Below are 20,280 nucleotides of genomic sequence, written 5' to 3'. Positions count from 1 at the left end.
CAGAGTGTCATTGCAAGTCATGGTGCAACCACAAAGGACCATGTGTTTTCTTAGAGCACATCATGGAAGATTTTTTTATTTATTTTTATTGTATTCATGCAATTGCAAACTTATTGTTGCAAATATATATAATTTTAATTATAAAGTTGTAAGCGATTTGTTCAATATTTAATTTTTAATTGTATAAAATATTCTTTGGTTTTTAAATATAAAAACAAATGTACAACTTTTATTGGCCATTCGAAATAATGAAAAATACAGGTCCAAAAATTTAAAATTTGACCGTTGAGAATGGTTTAAAACCGTTCCTAAAATTTTGTTCCTAAAATTTGAAATTGACCGTTGGCAACCTTACGAACGGTTTAAAATCGTTCCTAAGAGTTTGTTCTTAAAATTTGAAACGGTGCTTAATACGGTATTGAACCGTTCCAGATTATATGCAATGCCTCTTTTAGGAATGGTTTTAAACCGTTCCTAAGGGATTTATGAACAGTTTTAAACCGTTCCTAAATGGTGTTTTTGTGTAGTGTTTCCTGACTCGCTTGTGGCTTAGGTCCCAGTTGTAATTGCAGTTCATGGTTAGGTCCATAATTTGCTTAGGGGCATATATTGTTTCTAATATGGTGGGCTGGGTCTCTCTCGGCCCAGTTAGCCCAGTTTATTAGTTGTGGGCACGGTTCATCTTTTTTGTGTATACTGTTACCGTTGTGGGCTTGGACCGTTGAATTCCTGTTGTGAGCCAGATTGCTATTTAGGTCTAGTTGATTATTGGCCCAGATTCATTCATTGTGGCCTGGATCTTGAGTATGAGCCTAAGTCATTGTGAGCCTATTAGTAGTTATGTCAGTTGGGCATCTTCTTGGGCCATTGTTGTTTGTGGATCACTTCATTTTCTCATTAACTTGATTATCTCTTGGTGTGTGATACAGGCACGCCTCTTTTTCACCAAATTCTTTAATGCCATAATAGCTTTTTTATATCGGGTGTTTCTTTACTAGCATGTATGATGTGATTAGTATTTATATAGAACAGTTGACCCGACTCATTTATGTTTCGGATAGTTGGCCTAGACTCATATTTGGATTAGGTTGTTGTCCTCACCTTATTTACTTCAAGCAGTTAGCTCAAACTCGTTTATATTGGACAGTTGATTCATTCTTATTTGTTTTGAATAGTCAGTCTTGACTTATGATTGTTTTGTGCAATTGGCCTAACATTGTTTTAGTTGGATAGTTGATCCATATTCATTCATATCAGATAGTTATTCTGGTAGCTCATATTACTAAAGTTACAAAAGTGAATAGCCTAAAGTTATTGGTCATCTCATCACCTCCACTTTCCATATATTTACCTGTTTGCCTCTTGCTACAATCATCACTATTCATGTACGTAATACTACTACTTTTTTATTTTCTATTTTTAAATAAATCTTTTGTGTTTTTTCAAACTTAAGTTTTTCTTTCCCAGAGCACTTTGAGTTTGAGGGGGAATATTAAAATGTTTCTTTCTTAGTTAAATTATGTTAGCTCTCATTTTAAGTTGGACAACAATAGGATACTCTAGCTTGTGGGTGAGCGTTGAGAGAGTGCATCTGCATTGAGTTGAATAGCTATAGCAATAAGTGAAATAGGCTTATTGAAGTAGTTGACTAAGTGTAATGAGATTAGGCCCAACCCGTATAAAAGGGCCCGAGACCCCTCATGGGTATTGTACATTTTTTTTCTTAAGCCATAGAAAACCCTAATCCATTAATAAAACATATATAAGGAGAGAGAGAGAGAGAGAGAGAGAGAGAGAGAGAGAGAGCAGATTTCAATCTCTAAACAAAACAAACCTTTCCTTTCCTCCACATCAAAGCACGATTGCTCCAAAAACAAGTCCAAAAAATGCATATCAGCAGAAAAAGAAAAGTAGAAAAACTGGACCCACCTTCATCAACGATCAGATTTCCACTACCAATAACCCAAAAAACCAAAACCCAATTCAAAATATCCGATGGGAACCCCAAAAAAGAGCCAAAAAAAAGAGAGAGAAGAAAAAAAAAAAACCTACCCACTTTATTTCGTCAAGCCACTAGGGCACTCCCTAGCAAAATGTCCCTGCTCCCCGCAGTTATAACACGATCCACCACCGCCATCGCCACCGCCTCCGCCTCCGCCACCTCCTACCTCCCGCCACCGCTGCTGCCACTCCTTCCACGGCCACTGCTGCCCTGATAAAAGTCCCTTGCCATATGGCCCGGCTCACCGCAATTGTAACAAGTTCCGCCTCCGCCACTGCCGTCGTAGCCACCACCGTAACCTCCGCCACTGCCGCCGTTCCTCCCACCGCGTCCACCTCTTCCGCGTCCACCTATTCCGCCACCACCATTGAAGCCATACCCACCGCCACCGTACCCGCTGCCACCTCCGAACCCGTACCCACCTCCCCAGCCTCCGCCGCCACCGCCTCCTCCACCCCTCCAGTCTCCATGCACGGAGGATCCGTTGGGCCCACTCACATTAACGGCCTTGGTCCCTCCATCGTCGCCCTACTCAATCTTGAACTTGACGGCTTCCCCCACAGCGAGGCTACGGTCGCCGTCAGATTTGATAGAGGACTGATGGATGAACAGATCTTCCCCACCATCGTCCGACATTATGAAGCCGAAGCCTTTCTGGCTGTTAAACCACTTCACAACGCCGCTCAATCTGCTACCTTGGCCATGGGGGACGATAACCCTAGGAACCCAAAAGAGAGAAAACGAACCCTAATCCCCCTAATATTGTACATGTTAAAAAGCATTATATAAGCTATTGGTGGATGTTAGGGGTTTTTAACACCCTCTCCTCACATGTTTTGCAACCTCTCTCTCTCTCTCATCTCTTCCATCTCTTCTACTCCTCGTTTCTTCTCCATTTCCTTCCGTTGCCCGTGATTGATGCACACTTGGCCTGGGTGTGTCTTTCAGGATGGCTGTGTAGATGGTCCAGTGTTGATCATCATCTAGTCAGTATTGTTCAACACGCCCACTTCAAAACTCTACAACTTTACTACACCCTGGTTGTTCTCTTTGTGATGTATAAATATTATCAGGAAAGTAAATTCAAAGGCATGTAATGGTCATGAGTACATACTTGTGGCAGTCGACTATTTCACAAAGCAGATGGAAGCATCATCCTACACCACCATCATAGCATCTCTCGTAGTGAAGTTTATGACGAACAACATTATCAGCCGTTATGGGATCCCATGTGCCATCATCACAGACAACCAAACGCCCTTCGTAAATCGGAAGGTGGATAACTTCCTTGAGTAGTTCAAGATCAGAAGGCATCGATTAAGCCCCTATTTCCTGCCAATGAATGATGTGGTCGATATTGTAGACAAGATGCTTGTCCACATCATCGAGAAGATGGTCAAGGCTTACTGCGACTAGTTAGAAATACTTTCATATGCGCTCTAGCCCTATCAGACATCCATATGAACCGCTACTAGTGTAACTCCTACAAGCTAACATACAGAATGGAGCAGTCTTGCTAGTCAAAGTTGGGCTTTCATCCTTATGAGTACTAATGGAGGAGCGAGATCTAGGAAGGTGAATAGCAAAAAGCTTGATACGATCGGTTGCATCTGGCAAATGAAAAGCTCATATGCGCATTGGGCCACTCACAATGCTGCTAGAAGAGGATCACTTGGGCTTACAACAAACGGGTTCGAAAGAAGAGCTTCACAGTCGGCAACATGGTGGTGAAACACATTATACCACCACATTTGTTGACCCTAGGGGAAAGTTCAGGCCTGTGTGGTATGAAACATTTTTTGTTCACCATGTATTTTTGGGAGGTGCTCTTATTCTTACCAATATGAGGGGCAAGGACCCTTCTAAGCCAATCAATGTGGATCACATGACAATCTATCATGTGTAGCCTAATTTTCCAACGTAGATGGGCATAATTACGAATCCACGGCTACTAGGAAAGACTAACCATCCTAAATCACAATCTGTCCCAATCTCAATAAGTGATAAAAAAAAAAGCAGGTAAAAGAAGAAGAAATACAAAAGGAATGATAAACCCATGTGAAGAAATAGGGCTATGTATAAGGAAAAGAAAGCAAATCTCAGAAAAGTATAATTCCATAGAAATCACCTGCTCTTTCCTCGAGATGGTTAGACTATTACCCTAAATGCTTTGAGCTCTTGGATGGGGATGAAAGAAGGTAGGCTATTAATTAGCCAGCAATGAATAGTCACCAACTATTGCTCCATGGAGAAATAAAAAAACAAAAGCGTACCTAAGTAGAATGGGCGAGATAAAAACCTAAAACGACGTCTTGAGTAAAAAAGGTAGGCACACCACCGAACCTGGTGAAGACTCGAAAGGGTGTTAAGGCGAAAAGGCATTACCTGCCAAGGGGTAGGTAGGATCAAATACACGCCACGAGAAAAAATGATAGGAAAAATGGATGCGGCAAAAATCCGAAAGGATGTCATGAGTAAAAATGGTCATAAAGAAAAGAAGAAAAAGGATCGATAGTGAATGAAGATGACAACCACGTATATGACCTATCTCATAGTCTGCTCAAACTCAAAGGGCATGTTTCCAATATTCGCTACTTAAGGTAGGGATCAAATCTCTAATAATTGACTTGGAAACCAAGTGTATACAAAGGTTGAGACAAAGTATTTGATTCTCATATTCTTAAGCAACTAAATCCAAACCCAAAGTTGTATAGAAAAACAAGACAAAATTTTCTTTTTAGTAACATTTCCTTTTTATAGCCGTATATAATCACTAAGGCATGAAAATATATAAGAAAAAAGATACAAAGACACAATTGCATGTACAAAACAATTGCAGGGTGGATCCTTTCACCCCACATAATCACTGAATGTGTTGGCATTCTCACGAACACCTATATACTCCACCTCCTCACCAAGAAAAATACATAAGTCATCAATTGATTTTACAGATTGATTCATTTTTAATCTAAAAATTGAATCACACACAATCACTAATTCAACTTCAAAACTACATCTTGAATTAAAAACAAATTAAATATCAAAATCTATTAAGAGGTTCATCCTTTAGCCTTATATAAGAGATTTGCCTATCATGGCTAACATCTTAAACAAAGCAAAAGAAAAAAAAAAAGGAGAAAAATCAAACTAAAACCAAAAATTAGACGAAAGAACAACACTAGAAAAGCTTCGTCTTCACAATCTCTCACTTTCAAACCCTAGATTATTAAGGATGTCCTAGAACCCCTATTATAAGTTTGACAACCCAACTTTCGCACTAGCTCCGAAATTTCATGAAGTTACGCAGTCACCGCCTTGATAGGAACTTCGATAGGATCAAGGCCATTTGAAGGTCTTTCAATATGATTGAAGGTGTACTTGATGGCATCAAAGAACTTTAAAAAACTGTCCAACAACGAACTTTCAAAATTCATGATTTTCTCAATGGGATCGAAGGAATAGTCCAACAACAAATCTAGAAAATCTTGAAATGTCTTGATATGTGGTTCAATGGGATTGAGTACTAGCAGTCCTATCGATGGGATCAAAAGGTGCTGATTTTCTTTAATTCTTCTTCAAGGTATTCAATCTTCAATTCCTTACTTCGGTACTTCATTTCCTTGGATCATTAGTCTTTCAAATCTTCCATTTCATGTTCCATTCTTTAATTCCTCAATCTTTACTTCTTTTTAGCCTTTAAATCATCATTTTATGTGTACTTCATCTTTATATCTAAAATCACCTCTCATGTTTTAAAAAAAACATCTTTAATTAGATCAATTAAACACTTAATGCCTGGCAAACTAGTGCATATCTGTAACATCCTAGATTTTCACTATTTGGATTTCAAAAATTCTAGAAAATTTTCACTATAATTAGCTTATGTTGTTACTTACTGACCCTTCACTTGATTTTGGCCTATACACAGGTGTTATTAGTAAAGTACCGCACGAATCTAGTTAATTAGCCGTAGGAAGCTAACAAATCCGCCCGATCACTTAAACCTCGAGTCTAGCCTCGTGATTTATTTATCTAGGGCCCCAAATCTATCCGACCTATCACTGACTAATCAAGACAGTCATAACTAAATGAAGACCTATCAAAAGCCAAGACATCTAGGGGTCAGATCTTAATTAATAACTAAATTAACCTAGTTAGTCTTTTACCCTAAGAACTAATGATTTAGGGTGATTAGGATTAAATCGTCATTTCCACTAGTTGTGAATAGGCCACATTATGAACTTAACTAATCCAAACCCAAATCATCACATATAAGAAATCTCACTACCAAATTCATTCAAGAAATAACCTTATTATCCGAATAAGCTCTATACTGCTCGTTAATGGGTCACTAAACCCAAAACTATAGAAAGACATTCATCTTAGCGGGTTTGACATCTATCATGGGACATCGTGCCGAGATCACGTCTCGAATCGCTTAACTTGGACCCACAAGGCCAATACATAAGATACATGAATGCCCTGAGAAACTGTCAAGAACTTAAGTGATTTATCTATATTCGATCTTTGCTAAAGTTGTGAGTTTTGAACCATTAAATGATGACAAAATTTAGGACACTGATTGAGATTATTACCCTGCTCACATGCGTATAGTTATAGACCTGATCAGTGCTTGGTGATCGTTGATCGGCACGTCCAATCATTTTATGGTTGTGTCCAAACATAGATCGCCTAGTGGGACATTGATTCTATAGCTTAGATTGACCCATGTGTTCTCTTGGTTGGAAATAACCTCCCCTAGGATTAGTATAACGAATAAAGGGTCATTGGGACCATTTGTGCACCTTCTAGTACTATAAAACTCATTTTATTTTACACCCCCTCTCCCCATACGAATTTACCTTAGCCAAAAGAGAGAAGGAGAGAAAGAGAGAAAGACAGAGAAAGAGGAAGAGAAGAAGAGTGAGAGTAGGAGTGGGAAAGTTTTGGTGCTCCCTTTCATCGATTCCCTCCATTCAAACCCCTAGCTTCGATCATTTTCCTCTACCGAAGCCACCCCACTCGCGTGAATTACATGAATCTCACATCCCCGTGATTAGGTCACTTGAAACCCTCTAAGGTGTAGACCATTATATCTAGGTTATCTTTTATTGACCCTTGAGGGCCTCAGTAAATGATTAGTTGCTTGTAAATGAATTTTTACATGATAATATGTTCACATTTTGATTTTACTATAATCTATGCTATTAGTTGGATATGGATGCTCACATGTTTGATGAAATGTTTAAGTAGTGAAATGTGTTGCTTTGTTGATACTCACATGCTTGATTTAATACTTAAATGATTATACTAATCTCTACATGTTCGCATATTTGATTTAATGCTTTAGTGAACGTATTACCCTATGGATGCTCACATGTTCGACAAAATGCCCAAGTGGTTGTGTGGTGGAACATATGCTATGATTATGTGACATAGTGTTTAATGCTATGATTGTGTGACGTAGTGTTTAGTTCGTAGCGATACTTATGATTACTATGATGTTGGGTCAGTTAGCTAATCACTAGAACTAAGGGGGTGGCCCGAGTTAGGTCAGCCACCCCACGCTTGTTTGGTCGACCCGGGTTGAACATGGACGACCAATAGTAGTTGGGCTACACGAATGGTCACACCCAATGTCGGTCAAGCCAAAGTTTCCCAAGTCGATCGAACTAACCTAAGAGTTGACTGACTGCTTATGTTTGCGATGATTACAACAATGAATAAAATCTAAGATACCCCATTCCCATTGAATGAGTATACTTATAACCGTTAGTGGTATTATCCACAAGATTCATAGGCCGAACATGGTGGTATGGGACACCGTGTCTGGGCTGTCGGTCTAGGCTAGGGTGACGAGCCTCTCTGTAGTGACCAATGAATAATCAAGAAGGCTATGAGCCTATTACATCAAATTGGAATGATGTCACACTTGTCCCATAATTGCGTTTGGGTGATGAATCTCACATCAATTGTGGGCGCCCTCCACATGTCAATGGTGTGCTTAACCCTTTACGATAATGCCAAATAATCGAAATAAATGTGGAATATGTAAAGAATACAAAAATCTCAATCGCCTGAATATTGAAACCTTGATTCTAAATGATTCTTAGGACAACCTTCACCTAAAATATTAGGCAGGACAACCTTATTTTATGAATGTCTTTAAAATCGATCTTTCAAACTAACAAGAGAAGATAAAAAAAAATTATAACATTCACCATAAAGAATGAAATAATAAATAACATCCACCACCAAAGGATTAAAGCATTCACCATAAGGCATAAGGAGTTATAGTTGTTTGGTGCTTAAAACAACCACACCTAGCTACTCCACTCCCAAAATTACTACCTTTGTAATTTTGGCTTTGTTAGAGCATAAAAAAATTAGTATAAGATAAAGGAAAGGAATTATGAAAGAAAGAAGAATGAAGAGAAATAGAAGAGAAAATAGTCAAGAATAACAGTGGATGCGATGAGTTGCGTGAGACAGTCAAGTTGCTCGGGTCCGCGCAACTTGTACTACCAAAAAAAGAACAAAGGCTACGGACTATATAGGTCTATGGCTACGGATTAAATCCGTAGCTAATTAGCTACAGATTAAAGCCATAGCCATAGACCTATATAGTCCGTAGCCTTTGTTCTTTTTTTGGTAGTACAAGTTGCGCGGACCCGAGCAACTTGACTGTCTCACGCAACTCATCGCATCCACTGTTATTCTTGACTATTTTCATCTAATATCTTTGTGCATTTTCTTCTAATATCTCTGTGCATTTCATGAGATTTATTTTTAATGCTCTTTGGTTTATTCAAAGCCTCATTGAATTTTGAGTTTCGTCAAATATCTTTGTGCATTTCCGTTCTATGCCTCATCTTCTGGTGCTACTTTAATATTACCTTTGCTTATTTCCTTGGGTTATTCCCTGTTGTATGTGGAATTGTACTTAAGGCCCCTATTGTTTGTTTTGGGCCTTTGGTTCTCATTGGTTGGGATTGCTCTAACAGTGTGAATTTAAATATGCACATTTCCAATGGATTCACCATTTGATGTAGAAACCCGTACATCAGTGCCATAAATGAGGAGTATGAGTTACTTTTTAAACTCCATATAATTACCATAGGAATGCTAGTGGTAACTGAGTATACACAAGTTGAACTATACAAAGTTGTGGGAAGATGGATGATGCACAATGCTTGTTTGAAGAAATGCCGAGAAGAGAGGTGGTGGGAATCGCATGATTCATGGGTATTGCAAGATAGGGGGCATTGAAAGTGGCATTCGTTTCTTTTAGGAAATGAGTGAACGGAGTATTGTTTTTTGGAATTCTATGATTTTAGGGTTTGCTCAAGAAGGCCGGTATGGTGATGCTATGGAGCTTTTCCGGGAGATGTTGGATGCATGTTTGGAATTTTAAATTCTAATTATATTCTTTGAGAAATTTTACATTGTGGAACAGGAAGGAAGGTTAGGACAACTTGGGGAATGTTTGGAAACATCATCTTCAAGTTCAAGCACCTCTAGAACTGCTGGAGACTCTAGTTCAATGCTGGAGGTTGCAGAGAAGTAATTGGATGAGAAGGAAATTCGTGAATAACCTTTTGCAGGCGAGTGAATCACTTATTCCACACAAGAAAGTCTTGGGTAGGTAGCTGGACTTCTTCCTCGAAGTCACATGTTTTTTAAATATTTGAAGAATCATGCTTGGAATTTTTTGGTAGAATTTTATGAACAGGGAAGAGGTTAGTAGCAAATATTTAATTAGTGGGCCTTTGGAAGAAAAATAAAAATCTTTACTATGGATAAAAAGAAGATTTTCCCAAGTGCCTGTTTGGTGACTTTTGTCTATTGAATGTGGACCCTTGGCCGGATCTTTTGCAATTTTTCATTTGTAACCATTGGAAGTCCTTCAATCCAATGGTCCGGATCATGTGAATGGTGTGTTTTAGCCGTTAAGGCCTGTCCATTTGAGTAAGAGATGACATTGCTTCTTTGCTCATATAACTAGCCTTCTATTTACTATGTTTTGCCATTCACTGTGTGCATGTTGGCTGGGTTATTACTTGATTTATTAAAGAATGCTTACCCCATATTGTTCTAGGTTTTGGTTTGTACAATCAAGGCCCATGATTTAGTGTTCTGGACTACTGATATATGGCCACACTTTAGATAGGCATGTACCAAAATCTCCAAGATGGAAAGGTCATGGCCAATAATTACGAAGGGAAGAAAGAAAGTATAACAATGGTTACATTCAACCAAAAATCAATATTCCATTGTATCTTCGATTTTTTTTATCCAATTCCATGTAGGTAATAGTATCTGAGGATATTGTATCCTTGATTCAAGTCCTTTCAACTCTCTTTTATAAACTTAAATTGCAGATTGAAAAGTATCATACTAACTATACTTATTTGATAAGGGATCTTCCACACCTTACACCCTACTCTTTACCCTTTACACTTTACATTTTGGGAAAGTAAAAGAATGGGAAAGAGAGCTTCAGACATCTATAGAAGACCCGGTTTCAAGTAGTTGTAGGATGGAGGAGTTTGAAATTCATCAAGACACCTCTTCTAATCCATCACATTTAAAGGTTCTATTCCTTTTTTTAAAATCAGTGCGTGTATCACTTTCAAAGCACACCACCTCTTATGAGAATGTGTACCATTAAGCTGGGGGGTGGAATCATCTTAATCTACTCTTTACTCTTCTTCTTATTTTTCTTTTTCTTTTTTATTATACACATGCATTCACACCTCAACACACCCACATACTCTTGAAGAACTCTCTTCATTTGAACAGGGTATAAAAAGGTAAAGCATGGGTTTGGCATGAGGGTTCCAAGATCAATGTTGAGGTTGTTCAATCAGTGAGATTTTTCCATGTAAGCGATATTGGTCTTGTTTCAAGTTTAACAGTTTGTCGGTTCTAAATGAAGACCAACTTGTTCAGGTAAATCCTGATTTTTCTTTTATTAATCTATTTTTCAAGTTGTTTCAAGCATTCTGAATTATCTAAAGTACATAAGCAAGATTGTAATTTTGATCGAGTATAGATATTTTATTTTTAAATAAAAAACTTTTATTGATGTTCTAGTACATGAATAGATTCAAGAGGCGGTTTAGGTGTACAGATTTTTCTGGCATAAGCAATCACAATTGAAGCCGATGGACGAGAAGATAGTAGCTGTCGCACTACAAGGTGAAAGATGCATATTTACTTCAGTTGGATAGAATGCTCCTAAATAGTAGCTGTCGCGCTGAAGTTCTTTGTTCTTTATTTTCTAGGATAGGTTATGCTCCATTTGAGTTTTTATTTATACAGATTGTCAATAAGAATGCTCCTAAATTTTTTGGAAGCTTTTTTGGTGCCAATTATTCCAAGTGTCTGATCCTACTTCAAATGTTCTTACTCTAGTTCAATGTAGTAAACCAGAAACTTTTTTGATTCATTTTGGTGACAAAACCCTTTGCATGTGTTCTTGCTTCCACTTTAGATAACCTATTGCTTAAAGCATGGTAAAAGATGTTCCTTGTGCGTCATTGTATTAATAGAGATGACCTGTTCTTTTTCTTTCTCTAACTTTTTGGTCCATGCAAACTTATTTTTTGGTGATCTTGTATGGTCTGGTTTGACCAAACCAGTGAACTTGTCAATCCATTGACTAGTCTTTCTTTGAAGACATTTTTTTTTTATGCATGTCTACCATATATCTTGGTTGTTGTCTTGTTAGAAAAATAAAGTCACTGCTATTGCTAATTTTCTTTGAGTCTTGAAATATTAGAGCAGAGGCACTACTGCATCATATCCGTTCTTTCCTAGACATTCTTTTTTTTTTCTTTTTTTTTTCTTGGTTGCCATTCTTGCATCATAGACAATTCTAAATTATTTTCTCATTTATTCTTGGACTAAACTCCCTAAGTATTATTGCTTTCTTTCTCAATTTAGTTTGTAACTTTTATAGGCTTTAAATTTGGTTTTCTTTTGTGTAGCATTTTAAAAAGTTATGTGTTACACCAACTTATTAGAGACCCGAAAAAGCGGCTAACCAGCTATGAAGTTCCATGTGAGTTTTTTTTAAAGCTATATCATGTTTTATAATTTAGAGATCTTGACAGTGGTGAAATATTTATGACTGTGAAAAATCTTTCAAGGTTAGCTCATTTCTACTTAAAACATCGAATAACTAGATAAATCAGCCAGAATGTACATTGATTAGTTGGTAGTTTTTTGGCTTTATCTCGTTAATATTGTATCCATTATATTTTTCTAGAGGCAAATCATCTTTCCAACCTGAGTGGCTGCTGCAGTTGGATATAGACTTATTGACTTGAAGCTGATTTTTTCCTTGTTGGCCACCATCATTGCCATTGTCATAACTTTCCGCCAGCTATTTGAGATTGCCTTTGATCTTTTCCTTGTTCTTCTGGGAAAAAAGGAAAAGAAAAATAAAAGGAAAAGAAAAGTGAGAGGGATTAAATCAGTTAGTTGAAATTTGTGAACGTTTGAAGAGATCAGTGGAGAAATTAATCCCTCGAGTTCCTGAGAACTATGGGAACTTCTCATAGAACACTGAAGCTTGTCTATTAGATAACTTTTAATAATCAATTTCTTGTTCTGGGTAAAGATGCACTTGATTCATCAGCTGATTCTCTATGCTATTTAGGATAAGAGAACATTAAAGGACCTCTTTTTTTCTTCTCAAAATTAAAATGTATATCTTTTGAATTCTGCAAAACTTTTTTCTTCTCTTGTGGACCATCACTTGAAAGTTGAGCTGTTTGTTACTTGTTCACCTTATGGGCATTTTTTCCCTCATTTTTTTTACTTACCCCTTTTTATTTTCATACTACTCATTTTCCATTTTGAGAATTCCTCATATGGGTGTATGCAAATATGAAAAGGGTGGGGTGGATGTAGATATCAAATTCTGTTTAGGGATCATTTGTTTGCAAGGATTTTTTTTTTTTTTGGGGGGGGGGGGGGGTGCGGAAATTGGTTGGAAATCCATTTCACTCCTTTCATTGGCTTGCATTTTGTGCTGTTTTAGACGATGAATTATATGTCTAGATGAAATTTAAAATGATCATATATTTAGAAATATCATGATATTTTGACCATCTAATCTCATATTTGGGATCATGTATCTAGAAATATGTCTAGATTGTCATGTATACAGTGCGCATATAGATGAACATATGGATAAAATACATGCATGCTTGTTGGTGCTTCCTGGTGAAAGGGAGACAGTTACATTAATGCCTTAGCATGTAAGCATTGGCACATATATCATTCAATTATATGATAATTAACTGACATTCACTTGCCTCTGTTTAGTAGTTGACTACGATTGGACTATTCCAATTATCTTATCAATTTGATGCCTCTGGATAAATTAATCTTTCGATGAGTAGAATGACCTGACTCTAGGACCAAGTCATCTATGTGGTGAGCCCATATAAAGATGGATGGGATGTCATGTCACACATAGTTTTCATAGTCATGGTTCAGTTCAGGTTCAGTTTGCAGTTTGGATTCTTGAGGTGCTTAATGAATCCAATTCACTGAGCTTGGTTCACCATCGGTTTGTTCAGTTTGTAGTATTGATTTACTAAGTTTGTTTACTCTCTTAGTCATTTTGTGAAGTTTGTAGTATTGATTTACTAAACTTGTTCACATGGGACCCACTTGTACAAATTAAAACCTGAAATTGTTATACCCTGCTTATTAAAATCCTGTTATTGACCAAATGGCTGTTTATGTCCAGATAAATCAGACACCAACTGGCAGTAACTGGAAAAAAGTTTACAGATGCTGAAATTTGCATTCGAATGCTAGGAATTGTGATCAGATTGTTAGATTTTTTTACAGTTCTGGAAAACTATTTTCTTACAAAGGTATTTATATTGGAAATAGTCTAAGACTCCTAACAAATTAAATATAATAGAAAAAATAGCAATTGAAGTAAATTGATATTCAATATCACTTTATGAGGAATCATCACAAACAACCAGTTGCATGTGAAGTTCACATGCAAGCTTGCTCATACGCCAAAGTGTCATGTGTAGGACATCTGAGCGATGCATAAGGTGGGATTCACTATGACAATCACCTGCTGCAAAAAACAAGTCAGGTCGCTCATCAGGAAGCCACCCTATATGAAAACAATGAGCATTTTTAATTGGAACTGTTAACTGTCTAATTCAACATGCATGTCTGTCCTGCCTGATCAGTGGATTTTTCTGATTTCTATGCTAGGTGGCCTTCATCTTATGCATAACCTGATGTGTCATACACATGACGTGAACAGGGTTTCATCTGAAGTTCACTTGCAACTGGTTGTAGGTGATCATTCCTACTAGTATTGAATTGAATTGATTGTAATGATGGTTGTCTTTGAATAATCCTAGAAAGTTCGGCGCAAGAACTCGCTCAGATGTTTGTCCAAGAGCTAGCTTTGAAGGTAACATTTGTTTAGCCTTTATCAGCAAATCTTCGGCTGACAGTTGTATCATCTCATCTTTTGACACATTGTGGGTCATCTTTCCATGCTCATAACTGTCCTTTATTTATCTACAGATTTTTGTTGTTGTAAGCATGGGGTCTTGTTAGTAAATGTTTACTTTGTGAATGGAAAGTAGCAGGGGAAGCAGCTGCTGCTGGTCTTTCTCTTGTTGATGTTACTGCAGAAACAAAGTATGCATCTGAAATGGTGGGAACGATGGGTGTCGCACTCTCTGTTTGTACACTTCTAGGCCAGGTCGCATTAGATCGTTTAGGCTCAGGAAAAATGGAGCTAGGTCTTAGAATCGTAAGTTGTTAAATAATCTCATTTTCTTGCTATCTTAATTTTAGTTTAATCCATTTCAGGTACCTTTAATGATCAAGAAACCTGAATGAAGATCTTCCAATGATTATCTTTATATGTATCTCAACCACTAGAATATAATTTCTTGGGACCTTGTGATGGCTACTTGAGAATAGAACTTCAGAATTTATGCATCAACATGCACCACTATGGCTTTCATAAATTGGTTCTTTGACTTGAAAATATTTCTCACACTACAGGCTTTGCTTTGTGTTAGATCATTCCAATTGGTTGACATCATCCTGCTGATTGGCTGGCGTAATGACATGTATTTCCTTTTGCAGCGTGGGGAGCCTAGGGCCGCTGTTGCTGACATCCAACCTGTAGATGTAGTGGTATCTCATGTTCTAAGGCAGATTTTATCAATGGTCTGTTTCACTTGATCACTGATTATTATACTGCTACTTCTATATTCTGTTTTGTTGCTTAAAATATGGGATAACAGGTCTCATGATAAAATTGAAACTCAATTATGATTGCATGCTAAATTTAGTTCTCTTTTCTCATCTTTTTATCCTTTCTAGACATTATTGGAATCTTTACTGGTCCCAGTAGTGTTTAGTTCCTTTAATTCCTTTGCATTCTCTTCTTATATTTTACTATTGGCACTAGTGAGACTCACTGAAGAGTGCTGCTATCTGGTCTTCAGGGGCTTGGTAATGTGGAATTTTGGATAGTTTCTTCATTTTTCTATGCATATTGGTGTTATATATATATATATATATATATATATATATATATATATATTTATATATATATATATATATATATATATATATATATATATTGAAAACCTTGCTTATGGGTATTTTTGTTTTTCATCACATCTGAAAAATGAATTGGACTATATTGGGGTTTTCTCGTTTTTCTAATTACCCATTACAAAACATGGATTATGAATGAAAGATCTCTTACCTTGGAGAAATGAGATTGTTCTTCATTCATGGAATGTACATGAGTAGGTAGGTTCTTGTAATATTTAGTCATCAAACAAGGGTGATTTGGATAACTTATTCAGTGGACCATAGCCCAAAAATGAGTCAAATGGACTGCAGTGGCCATCCATTCAATGGCCTGCAAACAAATCATTAACACAAAGTCGAGAGAAAAAGAGAGAAACCAAGAAAAGAGAAGTGAAGTGTTTACATTCAACTAGAAAACTCATAATGAGCATATTGTTTGGATAGTTTCAATTAGCATAGAAGAGATGGAGACTGGGTCTTTTACTTGCCCAGTGGGCTATCTGGTCTTAGAGAAACTTGCACTCTTTTAAAGATAAGAAGGGTTCAGTTGGGGGGAGTGCTTCCGTCCATGAAGGAGTGGGCTCCTTCATCTTCTATGGGTTGGGTTTGAAGCCTTGATGTTCGCATTTTTCTGTTTATTGGTTTCTGTTTTTGTCTTTTTCTTTTGGCTATTGCCTATAATTTGTTCATCTTTGAAGGGAAAAAAAGTTTCAAGCAACATAGTTTTTGGGCTACTGTCCATTCACACAGTAGCACATGTATGATGGTGACCACAGACTACATAACTTCCTTTTCTCTTGCTGTGAATTGATGATGAGGCATATTTTTAACCCAGTAGCAACTTATTCAATCATGTAATAAAATGTGGTTTTATTTGTAACTTAGTACACATTTCTAGTTGCAGCCAAACATGTCAACATGGCAAAGGTTTAGGATGTTGTTGTATCAACTTTGATTGGTTAAGTGGAATTAATATTGCTATAAAATCTTACTGTTCTCATATAGCTGTTAAAAATTTGATCTGGGTTCCAATTTCCACTACGTCCCATTGTCCTTGTTGTTGATGTAAGTTTTGAGGGAAGGCGATTGAGTGTGGCGATTGGGAACAGCAGGTGTTCCTAGTTTGGTGCTTTTCTTCTGTTGCAGTCTTCTTCTTGCAATGTAGCTCCTTATCCAAGGAGTCACGTCCTCGCTGATCTTTATCATAATGAAGAATAAGAGGTGGTAGATGATTGTCATACTAAAGAGAACCGGCAGGTCCAACCATTTCGAGTGGTCAACGTCGATCTGGAAGACGTATTCTAGTATGTATTCACCAAAGATCTTTGGGAGATCTGGTGTCTGGTTATCAAATTCTAGGCCCCTCAGATCATTCTAGTATTGGCCCTGAGGAGCAAAAAGAACATTTTGAATATTGAACCTTTTAAGTGAAAATTCTACATTTTAAGAAGAAAATTGTTAAGGGCCTAAGTATTCAAGTTTAGGAATCTTTCGTTATAGTCTTATTCTCCATGGTTTGAAGCACTTTATCAATATATATTTTTAAAATTTTCTAGATGAATGGGTCTTCTTGTATTTCAAGGAATTCCAAACAACACCTTAGTTCCTTGTTCTAAAAAACATAGATTCAGATGGTTTTGTGTACATGAAGTGCCCAGAAACGGAAACTGATGTAAGACATTGGATATCGCCAGACAGGTTTTGGGATGTCCTTTGGCAGTGGCAAAGGATAAATGCAGCGTGCGTGTCTCGAATGAACACCCAAACACTTTATTCTTTTATAATTTTAATTTCGTTGCAATGTGTGTGTCTCGAATGAACTAGAGGCTGGCCGTCCAAAAGCGGCAGAGTTTTCAGTAGTGGTGGCTGTTTCTATGTCCGCATTGTTTGAACTTCTCTTCACAGTTACAATTCTCATTGCCATGAGCCACTTCCCAAACCTGTCACAAATTCTCTTCACATCGCCATGCTCCACCAGAAGATGCATTCTTTTTCTTTTTATTTTTTTTCTTCTTATGGATGAAAGAGATAGGGAGGATAAGAAGTGCGGGGGGTTTTGATGATGCTTGACACGCTTCCATAGGGAGGGAGGAAGGGATGGATATTTTGTAGAAAGGGGTTTATCAAAGTCATGATCTCTATAGGAAAGGAGTGGAAACTTCTTTAGGTGGCTACCATGATTGGGCCCTTGCAAGTCTTGATTTCCATGGCTGGCCTTTTGGGGGATTGGGATGGAGATTTTGGTGACTTTCAGCTGATGTTTTGTCTGTAGCAGGGTCCTTTTGTTTTTCTGGTTTTCTTTTTTCTCAGGTTGGTAACAAGAGGGTCACCTCCTATGCTATGTTGTGCTTTCTTTGCTATTTTGTGGTTTCAATGAAATTTCATTATCTTTCAAAAAAAAAAAAAAGAAGTCATTGTGGTATTTTGTTGTAAAAATCACGCCTGTATATATATACATGTATGTATGTGTGCTTGTTTGTTTGTTTGTTTGTATCTTTTCTATAAAACTTGTGTTTGTATGTTTTTATCTTTTATATCAAAGACATTGATATTTGATCTTCAATGTGTTTTAGGAACCATTATCCCAGCAACATTGCCCGTCTCTTGACATATGTTGACTTGTGAACACATACTGGTCTGTGGGTCTGGGTTTTGAAGGGTCCTGTAATGGAACTCTTGAATTACCAACCAATATATAAAAATGACTTTGTCCATTTGTCCTCAACCTGCTGACACAATCAGTTTGAATTGACCTGACATTTGGATAGTGGATGCTGCTCCTTCTAAACCTTTGTTTTTTAGGAAGCCTTATATTCATTTCACCATGTCCATGTGACCTTGACGGCTATCAGCTATGCTTCTGCCATGCAAAAATGTATTTTTCTTTGTTATCTGGAGAACAATAATTGATTCGTGAATCATCTTTAAAGTTGATTATTTGTGAATGCCTTAGTTCATCATGTGTGAGTGCTTGATTTATAATTTATAGTCAGACTAGGGAGATTTTCTGGACTTGAACAGTTGAATCTATTAATCCTATTTAAGTCCCTCCTGTCTCTGCACACGGACTTGTAATAATTTTGCATCTTTTAGCATTTTTATTAAATCTTGTCCTGTTAAATAATTCCAACACCCAATTTTATGCAGCTCTCGTAAACCATTATATGATTCTTTTTTTCATGCTTTTATTCATATATTGTTTGCTGAATGTGTTGATCTTTTGTTATTGCACATAAATTTTATGTGAAGGAACCAGAACTTCTATCTAGAAATGAGGTTTTGTGGACCTTCATAAACTTTGCTGGAGAGGATCATACCAATTTTCAAACTCTCATTGCTTTCTTGAGAATGCTGAGTTTCTTGGTAGGCCAAAATAACTTTTCATGCATGATATGGTTTATTGTGTTATCTATACTATTGTTTGATGTGCTTTTTTACTTCAGGCTTCTAGTGAGGAAGGTGCTTCAAAAGTTTTCAAGTTACTTCAGGGGAAAGCATTCCGTTCAGTTGGATGGAATACACCGTTTGATTGTTTGTCTATTTATGACCAGAAGTTCAAACAGTCCGTCCAAAGTGCTGGAACCGTGTTGCATGAATTTCAGGAGGGTGATGCAAAAGCTCTTGTTGCATATCTAAGTGTTCTATAGAAGGTATTTGCGTATTTTGATATGACCTCCCTAATAATAATAAATCGGAATTATTATTATTATTGTGGATATCGTCGACATTTAAAACATTATCCATAGCCTTCCACAATAATAATAATAATTCCGATTTATGAATGTCATAACTATTTGTAGGATGATGGAATATACGAGGCTATTGCAGGAACTGACTTTGTCATTACTAGAGTTGCATTTCGAGACAACTCTTCAAAGTACTACATAAATGACCGTGGAAGTAATTTTATAGAGGTCACTAAGAAATTGGAAGGAAAAGGAGTGTACTTGGACAACAATCGGTTTTTGATTCTTCATGTGGGTGATGGGCTGATGGCTGAAAAAGGCCTATTTACTTGTGAAAAAAATATCATACCATCAAAATATATCTTCTCTTTCAATTCTTTATCATTGAAATTTCAGGCTGAAGTCGAGCAAATTTCTCTAATGAAGCCAAAGATTTGTATTTTCAGTATTATTGTAATTGTAATTGATTGAACGAAGGATTGTAATTGTAATTGATTAAACGAAGGATTGTAATTGACTGTAATTGAATGAACGAAGGATTGTAATTGACTGTAATTGAATGAATAAATGATTATGCAGGTGGTAATTGAATGAACAAATGATTATATATATATTTTTAATGTACGAAATAGCTACGGATATTGACCGTAGCTGATAATCTGACAGTTGTAGTCATTATTAAATCTGGCATATTGATACGAACTTTTAGCTACAAATAATATCTATAGTTGTTTGTGCTTTTCGCTACAGATATATTTGCTACGAATTATATCTGTAGCTATTGTAATATATAGCTACGGATTAAATTCGTAGCCATAGGTTAAAGACCTATTATTACAACACCTACGACTACGGTCGTGTTACAGACTAAATCCGTAGCCATAGATCTATGGCTATGGCTTTTATCCATAGCCTTTGCTTGATTTTTTGGTTATTTGACAGGTATATATGAGTTAGGCACCGTATTACGAAGTCGGTTCC

General features: G+C 36.9%; 1 long non-coding RNA gene and 1 pseudogene across 1 annotated transcript; one reads left to right on the top strand and one right to left on the bottom strand.

Annotated features, from left to right (window-relative positions):
• Positions 1–1,912: 1,912 nt before the first annotated feature.
• LOC131250657 (glycine-rich protein 2-like) lies at positions 1,913–3,316 on the bottom strand (annotated as a pseudogene).
• A 7,385-nt stretch (positions 3,317–10,701) lies between these two features.
• LOC131252120 (uncharacterized) lies at positions 10,702–12,432 on the top strand. The gene is made up of 3 exons (XR_009174196.1): positions 10,702–10,954; positions 11,136–11,203; positions 11,995–12,432. It is a non-coding gene; the product is annotated as an uncharacterized LOC131252120 (long non-coding RNA).
• The last annotated feature ends 7,848 nt before the right edge of the window (positions 12,433–20,280 follow it).

This window comes from Magnolia sinica, chromosome 7 (genome assembly GCF_029962835.1).
Source record: "Magnolia sinica isolate HGM2019 chromosome 7, MsV1, whole genome shotgun sequence".
NCBI lineage: Eukaryota > Viridiplantae > Streptophyta > Magnoliopsida > Magnoliales > Magnoliaceae > Magnolia > Magnolia sinica.
Note: the sequence above shows the minus strand (reverse complement) of the source record. Positions and strands in the feature narration are given on the sequence as shown.